At 43.5% G+C, this 17,978-nt stretch overlaps 1 protein-coding gene across 7 annotated transcripts in view; it reads right to left on the bottom strand.

Moving 5' to 3' along the window:
* The window catches only part of LOC137633951 (elongator complex protein 2-like), a 281,330-nt gene that overhangs the window by 203,373 nt on the left and 59,979 nt on the right, over positions 1–17,978 (bottom strand). For 6 of the 7 annotated variants that reach the window (XR_011042378.1, XM_068366206.1, XM_068366207.1 and 3 more), the window contains one exon: positions 92–214. The exons of the other annotated variant lie outside the window; for it this stretch is intronic. The gene's annotated coding sequence lies outside the window, so the exon portion shown is untranslated. The remainder of the gene's footprint in view (positions 1–91; positions 215–17,978) is intronic. 7 annotated transcript variants of the gene reach the window in all.

The raw sequence follows: 17,978 nt of genomic DNA, 5'->3' as shown, positions 1-17,978 counted from the left end.
TAGCCCTTCTAAACTCATAATTGTTTAACATACAAACCCATAATTAAACCATATGCCTTATTTATATGTAACAAATTGAATAATTTCTTACCCAAACCTAGGAGGACGAAGACCAAGGTCTTTCTGTGCTGCAGCTTCGGTTACTATTAATTAGGTGGTAGTATAATGTAGCTGCTTCCAGCAGGATGTTGTAGAGCTGTTCATGCCTTTTGTTCTGCTGGATTAATAAATTGGTATAACTAATTTATAACAGACAACACTAATGTATAACAGATAAACATACAAAAAGTAATTGGTATAAAAATTCCTGTTGAAGACACCTTTACCAGGTGAATGAATATATATAGGGAGGGAATTAGTTATAAAACAACCTTTTCCACTCGTCAGCCGAGAACGTATCTCTATATCTGATCATACCCTCTCGATGTTCTGAGTATCTGCACCCGTATATCAAGATCTACAGAAGTCTGAGTGATTAACAGAGATGCACATGAGATAAGTAAGGGAAGGGAAGGTAACATAAAGATAAATAAGTTGTAGGTAAGAGTAGATGTGGTAAAATTAGGTAAAGAATAAGTATGGCAAGAGTAGGTATGATAAGGTATAAGGGCAGGTAGCTTTAGGATAGGTAAGGGCAGTTAAATGGAGGGTAGGTAAGGTAAGAGTAGGTAAGGTAGTGTAAGGCTAAGTAAGGTAAGAGGAGGTAAGGTAATGTAAGGCTAAGCAAGGTAAAGGATAGGTAAAAAGGCTAAGTAAGATGAAAACTAGGAAATGAAAAGGCTAGGGAAAGGTAAGGCTAGGTAAGGTAAGGCTAGGTAAGGTAAGGCTGGGTAAGGTACCGTAAGGGGTTTCATTGTAGTGTAATACAGGGCAATATAACCTAGAAAAACAGCTACTTTTTCTTATAGAAAAAAATGCGCTCTCTTTGAAAATGACACTCGTTCCCGTCGCAAATGAATAGTTTCAGAAATATATATACATCTATATCCTCCGATAATGGGGGACCCCAGTGGGAACTCGGGGTTTTGGGTGGGGAAAACATACTGGGGAATCGATATATAAACGTAAAACAAGCCTTTTCTTCTCTATACATTACCTTCTTGAAATTATAATAATCGGAGGAAAATACAAAACAGTATATCTGGATAAACTTTGGAGGCGCCATTGCAAGGATTGTGTTATGAAAAAATACAGTAACCAGTGCTGCCAACGTCCGATGTAGACATTAGCACCCGTACGTTCGTTTGTTCGTGCATACCAGTTTCGCCCTGCCCAGAAACCCTGCCCCCCTGCGCAGAAGCTTTTTCCCATTTTATTATCCTATTCCTTTTAAAATCATCTCATTTTATATTTCCTTTCAATATTATTTATCATTCATTCCATTTTACCTTCCTATATTGTTTTTATTTCCTTTTCACTCCCCAGTTTCACATAAATACTTTCCCTGGACTAGTTTCCCTACCCAGTTCATTTATGTTTACCCTCTAGACTCCCTTATTTTTCTGTTAACCAATCAGGAACCAATTCGTATTCAAAGTTTACACAAGGGGGTTGACAACTGATATTTCCCTACCCCCTTCCTTTGTCTCTTCAAGTGGACTGTTCATTCCTCTTCCACGAAGCCCTTTTCCTTTGTAACCTTTGAACTAGTCAGGTGTCCGACATTTCGAGTGAGATTTATTTTTTCGTATTTTACGATGGAGGAAATTATAGATACTTGTAACGGATACTTGTAACGGCTGCAGTATTCCGTATCTAAAATCATTTGCTAAATTCCATGGTGAATTTTGTGATTCTTCTACCAATGTTGATATTTTCCAGAAAACACAATGTATTTCCTCAACGCTTGCAGTGCCCCAAGTGTCGTTCCCCCCTATCTTACAGGAAAGATATTCACGTGTTTTATTGCAATACCGAATCCACCATACCTAAAACCAAAAAGAAACGTCGTTGTGGTTATACCGTTACTTCCTATAAAGGTACATTTTTGGGAAAAAGTCGTCTACCCCCATGGAAGACTCCCGTGACCGGCAAGTTTCGTCGTCTTGTTCGTAAAGGTAAGGAGAATTTTACCGTTTTCAGTAAATAACTGAGGTTTGTGACCTGTCATACTACTAGGATAGGTTAGGTGGGTTTGTTAGGTTCTGTGCCCTTTTTGTACTTTTTATATATTGAGTAAAACTTATATGGAGAAATTATTCAAAATGCGTATGGAAATATCTATCATTGCTATCGTTAGTAATGTCATCGTGCCGTTGGTAACTCTGTGTACCATACGTCAACGTAGGTAACACTGTGTATTATTGGTAACGTTGCTAATGTTATCGTTCGCAGTACATTCGTTTAAGAGAAGTGACACCGTTGAAGAAATGCTTATATTTAAATATTTTAACACAAAATATATGTCAACAGTGATAATATTTAACCATTTTAACAGAAAATATATGTTTTCCTGTAGGAAATAACGTGATCTAACCGGTTTTCACCTTCATTTCATCCATAACAACAGCATCCAATTCGGCAACTTAAAGTTAGCCGAATTGGTTGACCTGTTTGTTTCCGATTGAAATGAACATCAAATTCAGTTAAATCACGTTATTTACTATAGGAAAACATATATTTTCTGTTCGAAATCTCACCCTGTAATACAATACAAAATTACCATAAAACCTAAATGTTATACTTAGTGAAATAAACATCTTTTTTCCTTAAATTCTGTATCTCCATTAACATTGGCTGCCGACAGTAGGCCATGGGGTTCAAAACACTGTATTTTGAGAGATCTATTAGATTGTGTAAGTTCCAATGTCCTAATTAATATTGTACTAAACTACAATAAAAACCCAATAGGGCACAAAATATGCAGTTACATTGCATGAAATGACCAAGCAATATTAATAACTAAGCACAGGTGCTGTTGTGGACCAATGGACGCCATACAACAAAACTTGCATAGGGTCACTGTATGGGATTCAGGTTGTACTGTCATAAATTGAACTCGTACATTAGAAAACATAATTACGTAATAAAAAAACAACAATCATAAGATTAATTTGTAATACAAACTTACTTTAGTAAATAATAAAGGAGGAATTGACGAAGAATTGACGAAAATCAAAGAATTATCTTAGGGGAGATTCGAGTAGTCCGGCATGACTGTTTGTTTACATTGGCACAGTGGTGCCAGATGAGCAAGTCTAAAAATCCCCAAACTCATGATGAAAAATCCCCAAAAAAACCCAAAAATTCCCATTTCCACATATATATTTTCTTCTAATCTTGTAACTTTACTATTATATAAATGACTCACTTCATATGCGTGCAAGCAAACTAATTACAACATATATAGGCTAAGGGTTTACTCATCTAGGGATAAATCTTCATATCTGGCAACACTGGCCTTGGCTTAGCTGGCCAAAGCAGCTTGCTCAACGAAAATCCCTAGACTCAAAATTTTCCCAAAATATGAGCAAATTTCTCCATTTTATTCGTTAACACGAATTAAAATAAGCGCTACATATACATCGGCATCTTCCTAAAATATACTATATTTTGTATTTTCTTTCATAAATAGTATTCTTTTCAACCAAAAACGTTAGAATTTAGATGACAACAGATAATTAGAACAATCTGAACTACAAGATTTTTCCCAAGATTCACTAGAAATTCCTTATTTTGGGACAATTTCCTTAAAAGTAGGGGTCCCTTGTGCGACGTATTTCTGGTGCATATCAGGGTCAATGCAACGGCTCCTCTGATAATCAAAAGAGATTTAAGTCTTTATCTTTCTTTTAGTTTCTTTTGTTTTTATCTTAGGATCGTCTTTAATAAACTCTCTCTCTCTCTCTCTCTCTCTCTCTCTCTCTCTCTCTCTCTCTCTCTCTCTCTCTCTCTCTCTCTCTCGAATCTGAGGCGAAATTCTTCACCTTTCTTATTTCCTCCAAATGAAAATTATTAATAATGAATAGAATTTTTAACTTCTTCGCCCAAAAGTTTAGTGAGAGAGAGAGAGAGAGAGAGAGAGAGAGAGAGAGAGAGAGAGAGAGAGAGAGAGAGAGAGAGAGATGAACACCAAAGAAGCACATACGAACAACTGTCACAAGAGTTCTCGTCTATGAAATGTTCGAGTTGTCTTGATGTCGGCGACTTCGTTTGTAATAAATCTAATGGTTGTTATAATAAGTAAAATACTATAAAATGTTATAAATCAAAACTTTATATAAGGAATTTAGGCTTTTAGTGTAGGCCTATAAGTGGTTATGATAACTCTTAAAAGTTCAAATTGATAACTAATTATACGAAGTCGAAGTTATATAATAAGACATTCGAACACAAAAATTATCTATTACACGAATATTGTAAATTAAGAATTTCATTCGTAAAACTAGACCTACGCCATCGTTTTTACGTAAATTTTCTCTCGATATTTGAACAAAATGTACAGAAATTTGTAAGATTCCTCTTGACCTGAGAAAATAATTATGTATCTGACAGTTAGTAAACTGTAGTTGGTCGCAGCCAAGGCCAGATGAGACATGTAGGTGTAGCAACCTCATCCCTCGTTCTGTGTCTAAGATTATTATACATTTGGCAACAAGTTTCGATGAGGACGAGCTGTGATTGGCTGAATTGAAATGGAGGTCTGTGATTGGTTGATTCAAAATGGGTGGAGGGTATAAATAGGAGGAGCCAACCAGTTGGCACTCAGTAGAGGGGGAAGGGAGGGTGGGGTAACAAGGGGAAGGGAAAGGGGATTGGGGGTTAGGGGAGGAGGGGATAGGGGCTTTGGGGGCTGGGAGAGGGATGGGACAGGGTGGGAGGGTTGGGGGTGGGAATGGGTTGGGCTGGGGAAGGGTGGGGGGTAGAGTAGGGTGGGAGTGGGTTGGGGGGGGGGGGTAGGGTAGGGTGGGAATGGGTGGGGGGGGCGGGTAGGGTAGGGATGGGACAGGGTGGGAATGGGTTGGGCTGGGGGAGGGTTGGGGGGGATGAGGGCCAGGGTGGGGGAGGGTTTGGGGTTAGGGTAGGGTGGGAGAGGGTTGGGCTAGGGTGGGGAGGGTTGGGGGTTAGGGTAGGGTGGGAGTGGGTTGGGCTGGGGGAGGGTAGGGTGGGAATGGGTTGGGACAGGGTGGGAGGGTTGGGGGTGGGGTTGGGCTGGGGGAGGGTAGGGTGGGAATGGGTTGGGGGGGGTTAGGGTAGGGTGGGAATGGGTTGGGCTGGGGGAGGGTTGGGGGCTGGGATTGGGTTGGACTCGGGGATAAGGGCTAGGGTGGGATTGGGTTAGGCTGGGGGAGGGTTGGGGATAGGATAGGCTAGGGTTTGGGGTAAGGCTAGGGTGGGAAATTGGGAATGGATTGGACTTGGGGGGGGGGGGTTGGGGGTTAGGCTAGGGGAATGGGTTGAGTTGGGGGTTAGGCTGGGGTGGGAATGGGTTGGGCTGTGGGAGAGTTGGGGGTTCGGCTATGGTGGGAATGGGTCTATGGGCTTGGGTAGGGGTAAAGTGGGTGGGGCTAAAGTACAATTGGGTAGTGTGTGGTTATGGGCAGGGTGGGTATGTGTTGGGGCTCTGAGGTTAGGGATAGGATCAATGGCCCAGGGAAGACCAGGCAATGGCTTCTGATGAGTCAGCAGGTAAATCAACAGGCTCCCCCAAACACCATATCCTTACCTCACATGGATGGTGAGGTTGCAGACACTATAAGAAACAACTAAGCAAAGAAATTAATTATTAAAGTCACGTTAAGATCTATAAGTTTATCATTTAGTTTATAATAAAACATAATAAACTCCATTTGGGAACTCAATTTACTATTTGACAAATCTCGTTCTTTGGTTTTAGATGATCTCAGCCTTAAAATAAGGAGTGAGGGGGACACGTTGTTGCAACCATTTGTCAAGTATTTGCGTTCGTATGTGTTCAAGTTTGACTTCATTTGGCCAAGTATTTATAATACCAGCTGTTCCCGGTACATATATGCTTAAATTCAACTAAAATACCTTAATTCTAATCATTAAGAATTGCTAGACTCACTTAATGTTCCAATTGTTTTATATAAATATAAATAATGAAGACGAAGTCAAATCACTTCGAGCATTCGTTCAAGTTACGATTTGACACAAGTGTAGCAACAATAGTGTTCTATTTGCGTTCGTATGTCCTCAATTTTGACTTGAATTGAACATAAGTGATTCTACACATATTATTTGCGGTATAACTATCATTGAATTCATCAAAAGAACTCTATCATTTTATTTCAGCATTACAATCCTTTATTTGTGTTGTATTTGTAATAAATAAATATTATATATGAAGACGAAGTCAAATCCCTTTGAACGTTCGAACCCATCAGCCTTGAATTACAGACGAGAGAAATCTTAATCTTAATTTCATCATCAATAGTTTTATAATTCAAAGGAAAATATCATTAGGAACAACAACATTAGAAACAACATCCCAAGACAAACAACACTGAAACAACAGGAATTAAGATATCAAGAAAAACAACAGTGAAGGTTTGAATAACACCAGGGAAAAAACAACATTAGAAGGAACAACATAGAAAACAACACCGATGGAAACAACGACAACATTAAGAGCAATAATTCCAGGAACAACAACAGTTGCAACAACATAAAAAACAACAACAGTAGCAACAGCATAAAGAACAACAAAACAGAACAACAATAGTAGCAGTAACATAAAGAACAACAACAGTAGCAGCAACATAAAGAACTACAACACAGAACAACAACAGTTGCAACAACATAAAAAACAACAACAGTAGCAACAACAACACGGAACAATAAAAATACAGAACAACAACAGTAGCAACAGCATAAAGAACAACAACACAAAACAACAATAGTAGCAGTACCATAAAGAACAACAACAGTAGTAACAACATAAAGAACAACAACACAGAACAACAATAGTAGCAACAACATAAAGAACAACAACACAGAACAACAACAGTAGCAGAAACATAAAGAACAACAACACAACAACAACAGTAGCAACAACGTAAAGAACAACAACACATAACTACAACAGTAGCAACAACATAAAGAACAACAACACAGAACAACAACATAGAGAACAACAACAGTAGCAACAACATAAAGAACAACACAGAACAACAACAGTAGCAGCAACATACAGAACAACAACACAGAACAACAACATGAAGAACAACAACACAGAACAACAACAGTAGCAACAACAGAATGAACAACACAGAACAGCAACACAGAACAACAACATAAAAAACAACAACACAGAACAATAACAGTAGCATCAACAGAATGAACAACACAGAACAACAACAGTAGCAACAACATAGAGAACAACAACACAGAGCAACAACAGTAGCAACAGCATAAAGAACAGTAACACAGAACAACAACAGTAGCAACAACAACGCAGAACAACAACAGTAGCAACAACATAGAGAACAACAACAGTAGTAACATCAATAAAACAAATACCAAAAACAACACCATGAACAACAAACACAATAAAAACAACACGGCATCAACACCAAGGACAACAACATCAAGAACAACACACTCTAATACAACAACAGTACCAAGAACAACACAAAACAACTTTAGCAACAACATCAAGAACAACAACAGTAGCAACATCTTAAACAACAACCAGCAAATACATCAAGAACAACAACAGTAGCAACAACAATTAAGGTTCTTGGGTGAGGCAACGAGAGAGAGAGAGAGAGATCTACGACACTCCTCAGTCAGCAGGTCAGATAACAGACGTCAGCAGGACTCGATACAGCATAAGTCAGCACTGGTCAGCAACTCAATGTGGTGACTCGACAACGATTCTCTCTCTCTCTCTCTCTCTCTCTCTCTCTCTCTCTCTCTCTCTCTCTCTCTCTCTCTCTCTCTCTCTCTCTCTCTCTCTCTCTCCTTAAATTTTAATGATTTTACCAAAATCTGTTGAATTTCTCTTCAAAATTATTCAGCTAATAGATTCTACAAATAAAGTAGGCTTATGTGACATAATTCAATTAATCGAATCTGACAATTTTTTCAAATTCATTCGTCATTTCTTGCTAATCGCAAACGAAAATGGTATGTTTGAAACAGTGTCACTTGAGCGAAAATTTCTTAAATGATCACACACACACACACACACACACACATATATATATATATATATATATATATATATATATATATATATATATATATATATATATATATATATATATATTTTTGGGCTCAAGCCATGGCGTCCTGATGGAAGGTTCCTGTTTGGTAGCTTCCTTGGGTATAAGACTACTAAGATATTCCCAGAGAATTTAACCACAGGTTATCACAGAATTCTAACTTCTGGAGCGAGTATCTCAAAGGTTTCCCTTTAAGACATCGTAATACAACAGGGGACACGCATGTCTGAACGTGCCACATAGCTATCTCCACCCCGAACAGAGTTAATGCTTCGGTGTGTAAGGGCTGAGAATAGCTGGGAGCCGTTCCACAGCTAATCTCACTCGTGGCTACTACTGATACTCGAGACGTAAACAAACGGACGCCATTGCTCTAATGACGTCACGCGCGTCTTCATCCTTTGTTTAGTAGCTGCCCTACTTAGACGGATTTTCCCTTGTGTTAACTTTATCGCTTTGCATCTTCGCTATGTCGTTACCTTCAGCCTCGCCTTCTTCTGGAAAGTTGAGTACAAGGTTCCAGTATTGTTTAATTAAGCTCTGGCCGTAAAGTAAATATTATTTTGCGAAATAATTGATGTTTTGTGGCAGAGCTGTGCCTCTACCGGACCCGCCATTTTATGGCGTCGTTGTTGTTTTGCATGTCTTATTTAGTTAGCCGCAACAACGCTTCCGGCATTATATACTAATCGAATACATTAGTTTATTTAGTCTTCATAGCTAGGAACTTTTATATCGTGTTTAGACACTTTTTATCGGTCATCGATTGACCTCATACCAGTCGGCTACTATAGCCCCCAGGCCAGGAGCCTACATACAAGTGTTCATGCATGATTTATTAGTGATCCTAGACTAAGTTATGAAGATAGTGGCATTATTATTTTACAATACTTTTGACTAGTGATGCAAATGTTTTCGCCTTCAGGGACCATATAGGGGATAGGCTAGTCAGTGATTCTTTCTAGCCTAACCTAACCTTAGGACCCCTATATGCTTCCTTCATCCCCTGCCTTGGCATTCCCTCTATTTAGCCTTGATCCCTTTTCTGAGTAAAGGGATTAATTGTCTAATAGAGTATATATATATATCGCCTCTCAGTCCTCCCTAAAGGAATGAACCCCCTTTAGGATTGCGTCTGAGAGTGAGGTTAGGCTAGCCTACCTCTATAGCTAGGATAGTCTATGACTTTCCTGCGATAGCGATATGTCTTCTTCCTTGCCTAGTTCAGGACTTTTAGCCCTGTTCTAGGTCGGGTTAGGAAGGTTTCTCTGTTCCATGCTGAAACTGTACTCTTGCACCGTTTTAGCCGATCAGCCTGATCTTAGGTTAGGGAGTGTCCTCCCTTCCCTTAGTGGCCGCTCTGGTACAGAAACCCTTCCTGGGAAGACCTCTCTCTTCTCCCTCCCCACCTATCTCTTGTATAGCCTAGCCTATGCTTAGGTTAGTTTATACTCATCTGTCCCCTGTCCTACAAATCCTCCTTAGGGTGGATGAGTAGGGCTACCCGAGCTTCCCTGTGCAGTCCGCTCTGGTACATATACCTTCATAGTGTCCTATAAGGTTAGTTACTAGTGTAGTTCTGCATAGGGGAGTCTCCCCCCCCCCCTCTTGGGTGTTCCCTAGCCCTCCCTTGGGCTACCTGCTCCCGGTCCCTAGTGACCCCTGCTTATGGATGTTAGAGCCTGTCTCTATCATGGGTACACCCTCTCAGGGAGGGGGAGGGATGTCTGGAACCCTGACGGTACTTCCTGCATCCCTTCCCCCCTCCCCCTGTCTCTCTATCTATCCGGGTGCCGGTCTCTTGCCGCCTCTACTGTCGGCAATACCTGCCTCCCTCTTGGTGACTTCCCTACCCTTGCCGCCAGCCCCCGTGTACCGAGGGACTGCCGGCTACTACCGGCGGCTCCCCTACTCCTATCTATTCGTCCGCTTGCCGGTCGATCACCGGAGTGCCGGCATGTACTGCCGGCAACCCGATACTACCTGTACCATCCTTATCCCAGTCACCAATCTGGCATCCTCCGGCTGCCGGAGCCGCCGCTCCCTGCCGGCGTGCCGCCGTTGTGCCGGCGGCCGCCATCCTGGTATCTAACTGACTTTTGAAAATTGTCTGTTCTAATGCCAGAATCTATGCTGGAGCGGACTCCGGCATGCCGGCGGCTTGCCGGATGCCCCAGAGGCGTCAAGAATACTTGCACCCCCTCACTGTAGCTATCATAAGACTAGGATAGCCCTACATAGCAAATAGATAAGCTGCTTTGCTTTTAAGATCAGTACCTAGTACTGCTCTATTAGTGATCATGCTGTCTCTTTGCATTCTTCTAATTCCAGCATGCTATGTGCATCTTAGCACGGCTGGTTGCCAGAAGCAGTTACCTTTAATGAGGCCTTCTGGCTCTTAACTGGGAACCGAATGAATTCGATCCCAACCTTGTCCTTGGCTTTCCATGGAGTTCCAATATAATGGGAATCCTAGGAAACTATATCCAATGATCTCGGTCATTTGGATTATCCCAGGACCAAGCTTATGGTAACCAGCCGGGCGAGATGCATGGAGCGTGTTCTCCTTTACTGTTTTCATTCTCTATGCATCACACCTTCTTTAAGTTAAAATTAATGATTAATATTAACTTAGTTTAAGAGCCATTCCTATGACTCCCCCATACTCATTTTCTCTTTCTTCCACAGGAGGAGCAGATGAAGTGTGATTTCGCCTTCTGCGCTGTGAAACGCCCGCAGTTTTACGGGCATACGGCTTGCAGGACTCACGCCCCTTGTGCAGACAAGAAAGGGGATTTGAAGTTCTGGAATCCACTGGATTGTACGGTCTGCCAGGCCCACCTAGTTGAGGCCTTCCATAACCCTCCCTCAGCGGAGGTTAGAGACATTTCTCGTGAAAAGCTGCGCAAGTGGGTGCGTGGCTTTCAGAAAAATGCTACCGGACCGTACCTGGCCACCGAAGAACTGAGGTCCCTGTTGTTCCCTAAGGCCTCCCCTGACTCAGTGGTTCCGAAAGAAGCCATCCCCACTGTCCAAATTACGGTGGAACCTGATGTGGTCATGGCTCAGTCCATGCATGAGTGTCGTTTAGATTCCGAGGATGATGAACAGATCTCTGACGTCTCGGAAGACACGGAGAAGACGCTTATGGCTCAAGGAGCCGAAGAGGACGAAGACAAGGTGGAATACACCGAGTCGGAGCTTGGAGCTCCTCCCTCATCCATCCCTCCGCCTACTCCTACACCGACGGATGTGTCCATTCCGTCTACCTCCTCGACCCCGGATCCCTCTTCGTCTACCCAAGAACTGATCCGGCTGATTAGAGCTGTCATGGACGACAGACTGAAGGAGAACCAGGAGTCCATCAGGTCAATGATTGGATCCAGAGAACCGAAGAAGATCTCGGTTAAGGATCTCCCAGCTTGCTCTCATGCCAACCCGTGGAGGTATGCAGAGCATATGGTTATTGCGACCGGCAGGATCTTTGTTAGTGACAAGATTGGCACGGTCCCGTTGGAAGATGTGGAGTTCTTCCCAAGCTTCGAGGCCTACCCGGACTGTTACGTCCGGCTTCGTTCCGAACCTGCCTCGAAGGAGGAGACCGAACCTAAAGAAGAGATAGTGTTCGATCTCGCAAAGGCCCAGGCTATGCTAGCCTCCGCATTTAAGAGCAGGGGCTTTACCTGCTCTAAGCTTCCTGCCTTGAGCAAGAAGCATCCTACATACGTCGCACCTGACACTGCGGTTCTTCCTTTCTTGGAAAAGGCCTTAGCTGCATGCCTTAAAGCGGCGGAAGAAGGAAAACCCTGCCCTGCACTGGAGGAGTGCAGACCCTTCTCCATCGTGACACCCCCTGACACGCGACAATGGAAAGATGTTCAACATACTTTCGTCGTGGGAAGACTCGATCCTGACGTCGCCGGACGTCAGTTTAATGAGGACCTCCCTAAGCTCAATGATCACCTCCTTCGCCGGGAACAAGACACGAAGGAGAGGCTTGCGGCATCTCTTTCTCATCAAGTCCAACTTGAAGTTATGGCCTGTGACACAAGAGTACCTGATCACTACATGGTACTAGCCAAATCCCACTTACTTACAGTAATGAAGGACTTGTACCATTTCATAAAGGCTCGTAGAGCCTGTCGTGAATTCGTGTTTGTCGGTGCCACCGTGAAACACGAACCCCGGAGGCTGATTTCCTCCAACATCTGGGGAAAGCACCTGTTTCCTTCTGACCTTGTCAAGGAAATAACTGACAGAGCCGCCACGGAGAATAGGAACCTTCTCCACAAGTGGGGCATGTCCAGAAAAAGGAAACCCTCTCAGGACGATGGACCTCAGCCTAAGAGGAAACCTCAGAAGCCAAAACCCCAGCAACGTCAACAACGACGTCAGTTTCCGGGACCCGCTACCTCCCAAGTGGTTGCCCAACCACAGCAGACCTTTCAATTGGTCCCCCAACCGGTGTTGTCACAGTCACCGGTCTTCACCCCTGCCTTTGAGCAACCATCCACTACCTTTCATGCCAAAGGTAGAGGCTCGTCCAGGGGTGCAAGCAGAGACGCATCTCGTCGTCCCTCCAGAGGTAGAGGAGGAAAGGGAGCTAGCGGCCGAGGCAACAAGTCCTCGGGACACCAGAAGCAATGAAGTGCTTCCGGTGGGAGGAAGACTCCGCCAATTCCAGGATCGTTGGACCTTCGATCCCTGGGCACACAGCATCATCAAGAACGGTCTAGGCTGGAGTTGGGTGCAACCACCCCCAATCTTCCAGCGGTTCTTTCAACAATCGACCCCCATTCTGGAAGAATATGTTCTAGACCTCTTGAACAAGAAGGTGATAAGGAAGGTAAAGTCCACCAGGTTCCAAGGGAGACTGTTTTGCGTTCCCAAGAAGGACTCAGACAAGCTCAGAGTCATTCTGGACTTATCCCCCCTCAACAAGTTCATAGAGAACAACAAATTCAAGATGCTGACGCTTCAACAAATAAGGACCCTTCTGCCTAAAGGTTCCTACACGGTCTCTATAGACCTGGCGGATGCCTATTGGCACATTCCAATGAACCATCATGCTTCCTCCTACCTAGGATTTCGACTCCAAAGGAAAAGCTACGCCTTCCGGGCCATGCCATTCAGCCTCAATGTGGCCCCTCGGATCTTCACAAAGCTGGCGGATGCCATAGTACAACAGCTCCGCCTAAGAAACGTCCAGGTGATGGCCTACCTCGACGACTGGCTAGTCTGGGCTCCATCGCCCGAAGAGTGTGCAAAGTCTTGCAACGAAGTTACCCAGTTCCTAGAACACCTGGGATTCAAGATCAACGAGAAGAAATCTCGCCTCTCTCCAGCTCAGAAGTTTCAGTGGCTGGGAATCCACTGGAATCTTCAGTCACACCGCCTTTCCATCCCCCAGAAGAAAAGGAAGGAAATAGCAGGGTCTGTCAAGCGACTACTGAAATCCAAACGCATTTCAAGACGACAGCAGGAACGAGTTCTAGGCTCTCTACAATTCGCCTCAGTGACAAACCCAGTGCTTCGCGCACAGCTAAAGGATGCCGCGGGAGTCTGGAGACGATCGGCATCCATCGCTCGAAGAGACCTCAAGAGACGGCTTCCAAACAGACTTCGACGCCTCCTAAAGCCGTGGTCGGAAGCAAAGGCCCTGAAAAGGTCCATTCCTCTCCAACACCCTCCTCCATCACTCAACATCCACACGGATGCCTCACTGGAAGGCTGGGGAGGTCACTCCCACCTGAAACAAGCTCAAGGGACCTGGTCTCCACTATTCAAGACGTTCCACATAAACATCTTGGAGGCCATGGCGGTCCTTCTTACTCTGAAGAAGTTATCCCCGCCGCCCTCGATCCACATCCGTCTAACCCTAGACAACTCGGTGGTAGTTCGTTGTCTCAATCGCCAAGGCTCAAGATCGCCCCAGATAAATCAGGTGCTTCTCCCAATCTTCCGTCTGGCGGAGAAGAAGAAGTGGCACCTGTCTGCAGTTCACCTACAAGGATTCCGCAACGTGACAGCGGATGCTCTATCTCGGACAAACCCGATAGAGTCGGAATGGTCTCTAGACGCAAGATCATTCTCCTTCATCTCTCATCAAGTCCCAGAACTTCAGATAGATCTCTTTGCAACGAGCGACAACAATCAACTTCCTCTGTACGTAGCCCCGTACGAGGACTCCAAAGCAGAAGCGGTGGACGCCATGTCACTGGACTGGAACAGATGGTCCAAGATATACCTGTTCCCTCCCACCAACCTTCTGTTGAAAGTCCTCTCCAAACTGAGAACCTTCAAAGGGACAGCGGCCCTAGTGGCTCCCAAGTGGCCTCGGAGCAACTGGTACCCCCCTGGTCCTGGAGCTGCAGCCCAAGCTGATCCCTCTCCCGGGCCCAGTTCTCTCTCAACAAGTACAGAAGTCGACTGTCTTCGCTTCATCATCGAAAATCAAGGACCTTCATCTCATGATTTTCTCTCCCTTGCCGCAAAGAAGAGGTTTGGGATCTCGAAGAAAAGTCTAGACTTCCTAGAGGAATACAAGACCGAATCCACGAGACGGCAATATGAATCATCCTGGAGGAAATGGGTCTCCTTTGTTAAAGCAAAAAATCCTAAAGAAATCACCATTGATTTCTGTATGTCCTTCTTCATTCACCTTCATGGACAAGGATTAGCAGCCAATACGATTTCAACCTGCAAATTGGCTTTGACTAGACCAATTCTATATGCTTTCCAAATTGATCTGTCCAACGACATCTTTAACAAATTACCTAAAGCATGTGCTCGCCTACGCCCAGCACCCCCTCCGAAACCGATCTCCTGGTCACTAGACAAGGTACTCCATTTCGCCTCCAACTTGGACAACGATTCATGCCCCCTCAAGGATCTGACTCAGAAAGTTATATTTTTATTTGCTCTCGCCTCGGGAGCTCGAGTCAGCGAAATAGTGGCATTATCAAGAGAAGAGGGACACATCCTGTTTGCTGATTCAGGAGAAGTGACCCTCTCCCCTGATCCGACGTTTCTCGCTAAAAACGAATTACCCACCAAAAGATGGGGCCCTTGGAGAATATGCCCCCTGAAGGAGGATGTCTCTCTATGTCCAGTAGAGAGTCTCAAGGTCTATCTTCGCAGAACTTCGAACTTTGGTGGAGGCCAACTCTTCAAAGGAGAAACATCGGGCAGCGACCTGTCACTGAAACAATTAAGAGCGAAAATCACCTACTTCATTCGCAGAGCGGATCCGAACAGTACACCCGCTGGTCATGATCCTAGAAAAGTGGCATCGTCTCTGAACTTCTTTCAGAGCATGGACTTCGAGAGCCTTAAAAACTTTACGGGCTGGAAGTCCTCGCGAGTTTTCTTTAAACATTACGCGAAACAAGTGCACGAAATCAAACATTTTGTGGTAGCCGCAGGTAGTGTTATGAAACCTGCACCTAACTCTGCGTAGAACAGTGAGTTACTTGGGACTCTAACTCTTCGGGTGCCTATGTTGACCCTCGAGCGATTCATAGTGATGTCTAAAAACACTTAGTGCTTTTATAACTGTTCTTATCCCAGGTGAAATGTCATAGTGTCACACAAGTGCCGCATGCCTTGAGCATGATGTGTTGTTTAAAGACTTGCGTTCCTCGAGAACGAGTACCTACTAATCCTGAAATTCCTTTTCAGATTCAAGAGCAAGCCTTTAATTCTATGTACATTATTATTACTGTAAATGAACTTTACTTTTGCTGTAAATTATTTAATTTCTGCATTGTGAAATAAAATTTCTATTTTATTACTTATGCGTCTCTTTCAGCTCCTACCTACTATGAAATACATATTGTCATAGTTTTATTTATTCCTCCTCTCTTATGGTCATGAAGAATTTAAGATGTCTAATCCTAAATTATATTCACCTTGTCTCAGTAAGGTTCCTACACGAATACTTACTTCTGATAATCAGGAGATGAACTCTATACACAGTGCCCAACCACCACTGACCTAATTCAGAATGTTCCTATACAAATATCAAACATTCTGCTTCATCTCCAAGTTCTTAAAAGTTCTTCTGTCAAGATGAATAGCCCTTCAATACCACTTTGACGTCGGCATAGCCCATGGGAACTTCCTACCAATGGGGGGCAGGATACTTCGTTCCTATGGTTCTTACCTAAGATTACTTTGCTGTTGTGTCAATGCCTAGGCACTTAACTCTGGGGGAAAATCTACCACGATACATTGATTCTCTGGTACTCTTCCATCAGGACGCCATGGCTTGAGCCCAAAAAACGGATTTTGAGCGAAGCGAAAAATCTATTTTTGGGTGAGATAGCCATGGCGTCCTGATGGACCCTCCCTACTACTTCGTCCAGTTTGTTCCCACCCTACACAATTGTATCATGGTGATGGGCAGCAACTGGCGCCAGGATAAAGACGCGCGTGACGTCATTAGAGCAATGGCGTCCGTTTGTTTACGTCTCGAGTATCAGTAGTAGCCACGAGTGAGATTAGCTGTGGAACGGCTCCCAGCTATTCTCAGCCCTTACACACCGAAGCATTAACTCTGTTCGGGGTGGAGATAGCTATGTGGCACGTTCAGACATGCGTGTCCCCTGTTGTATTACGATGTCTTAAAGGGAAACCTTTGAGATACTCGCTCCAGAAGTTAGAATTCTGTGATAACCTGTGGTTAAATTCTCTGGGAATATCTTAGTAGTCTTATACCCAAGGAAGCTACCAAACAGGAACCTTCCATCAGGACGCCATGGCTATCTCACCCAAAAATAGATTTTTCGCTTCGCTCAAAATCCGTTATATATATATATATATATATATATATATATATATATATATATATATATATATATATATATATATATATATATATATAAATATATATATATATATATATATATATATATGAGAGAGAGAGAGAGAGAGAGAGAGAGAGAGAGAGAGAGAGAGAGAGAGAGAGAGAGAGAGAGAGAATATCAGTTAGAGTTTAATCCTACGTAATAAGTCCATCTTATTAGGTATCCTATATCACCATGAAGTAAGGTAGCTTCTCCCATCGACCTCTGCTCTAAAATCGAAACTAATAGTAATGAAATAAGTCTTTATTATAATGAAATAAGTCTTTTATGATAAAATCATAATCTGTCCATGACATAACGCCATTAAACCGAGGGAGTGGAGAGGCGGGTTGACTAGGCCTATTACTACCAGACACCATTCATCTCCCTCTTTCTTCCCCTAACACCCAATCTTCAACTCTCTCTCTCTCTCTCTCTCTCTCTCTCTCTCTCAGGTGGTCTGGCAAATTCAAAGTTTTAATTATCACAATATGAGAAACAAAAATGGTCATTAGATGTTCCCCTCTGTCTATATATGCACATCCCCACATTCTGTTTATGCACGACATCCCCACAGATTGTGTGTGCACGACATCCCCACAGATTGTGTGTGCACGACACCCCTCCATTGTGTTCATGCACGACATCCCCACAGATTATGTATGCACGACATCCCCACAGATTGTGTGTGCACGACATCCCCACAGATTGTGTGTGCACGACACCCCTCCATTGTGTTCATGCACGACATCCCCACAGATTATGTATGCACGACATCCCCACAGATTGTGTGTGCACGACATCCCCACAGATTGTGTGTGCACGACATCCCCACATTCTGTTTATGCACGACATCCCCACAGATTGTGTGTGCACGACATCCCCACAGATTGTGTGTGCCGACATCCCCACAGATTGTGTGTGCACGACATCCCCACAGATT

This window comes from Palaemon carinicauda, chromosome 43 (assembly GCF_036898095.1).
Source record: "Palaemon carinicauda isolate YSFRI2023 chromosome 43, ASM3689809v2, whole genome shotgun sequence".
NCBI classification, from domain to species: domain Eukaryota; kingdom Metazoa; phylum Arthropoda; class Malacostraca; order Decapoda; family Palaemonidae; genus Palaemon; species Palaemon carinicauda.
This window is presented reverse-complemented; position numbering and strand designations above follow the sequence as displayed.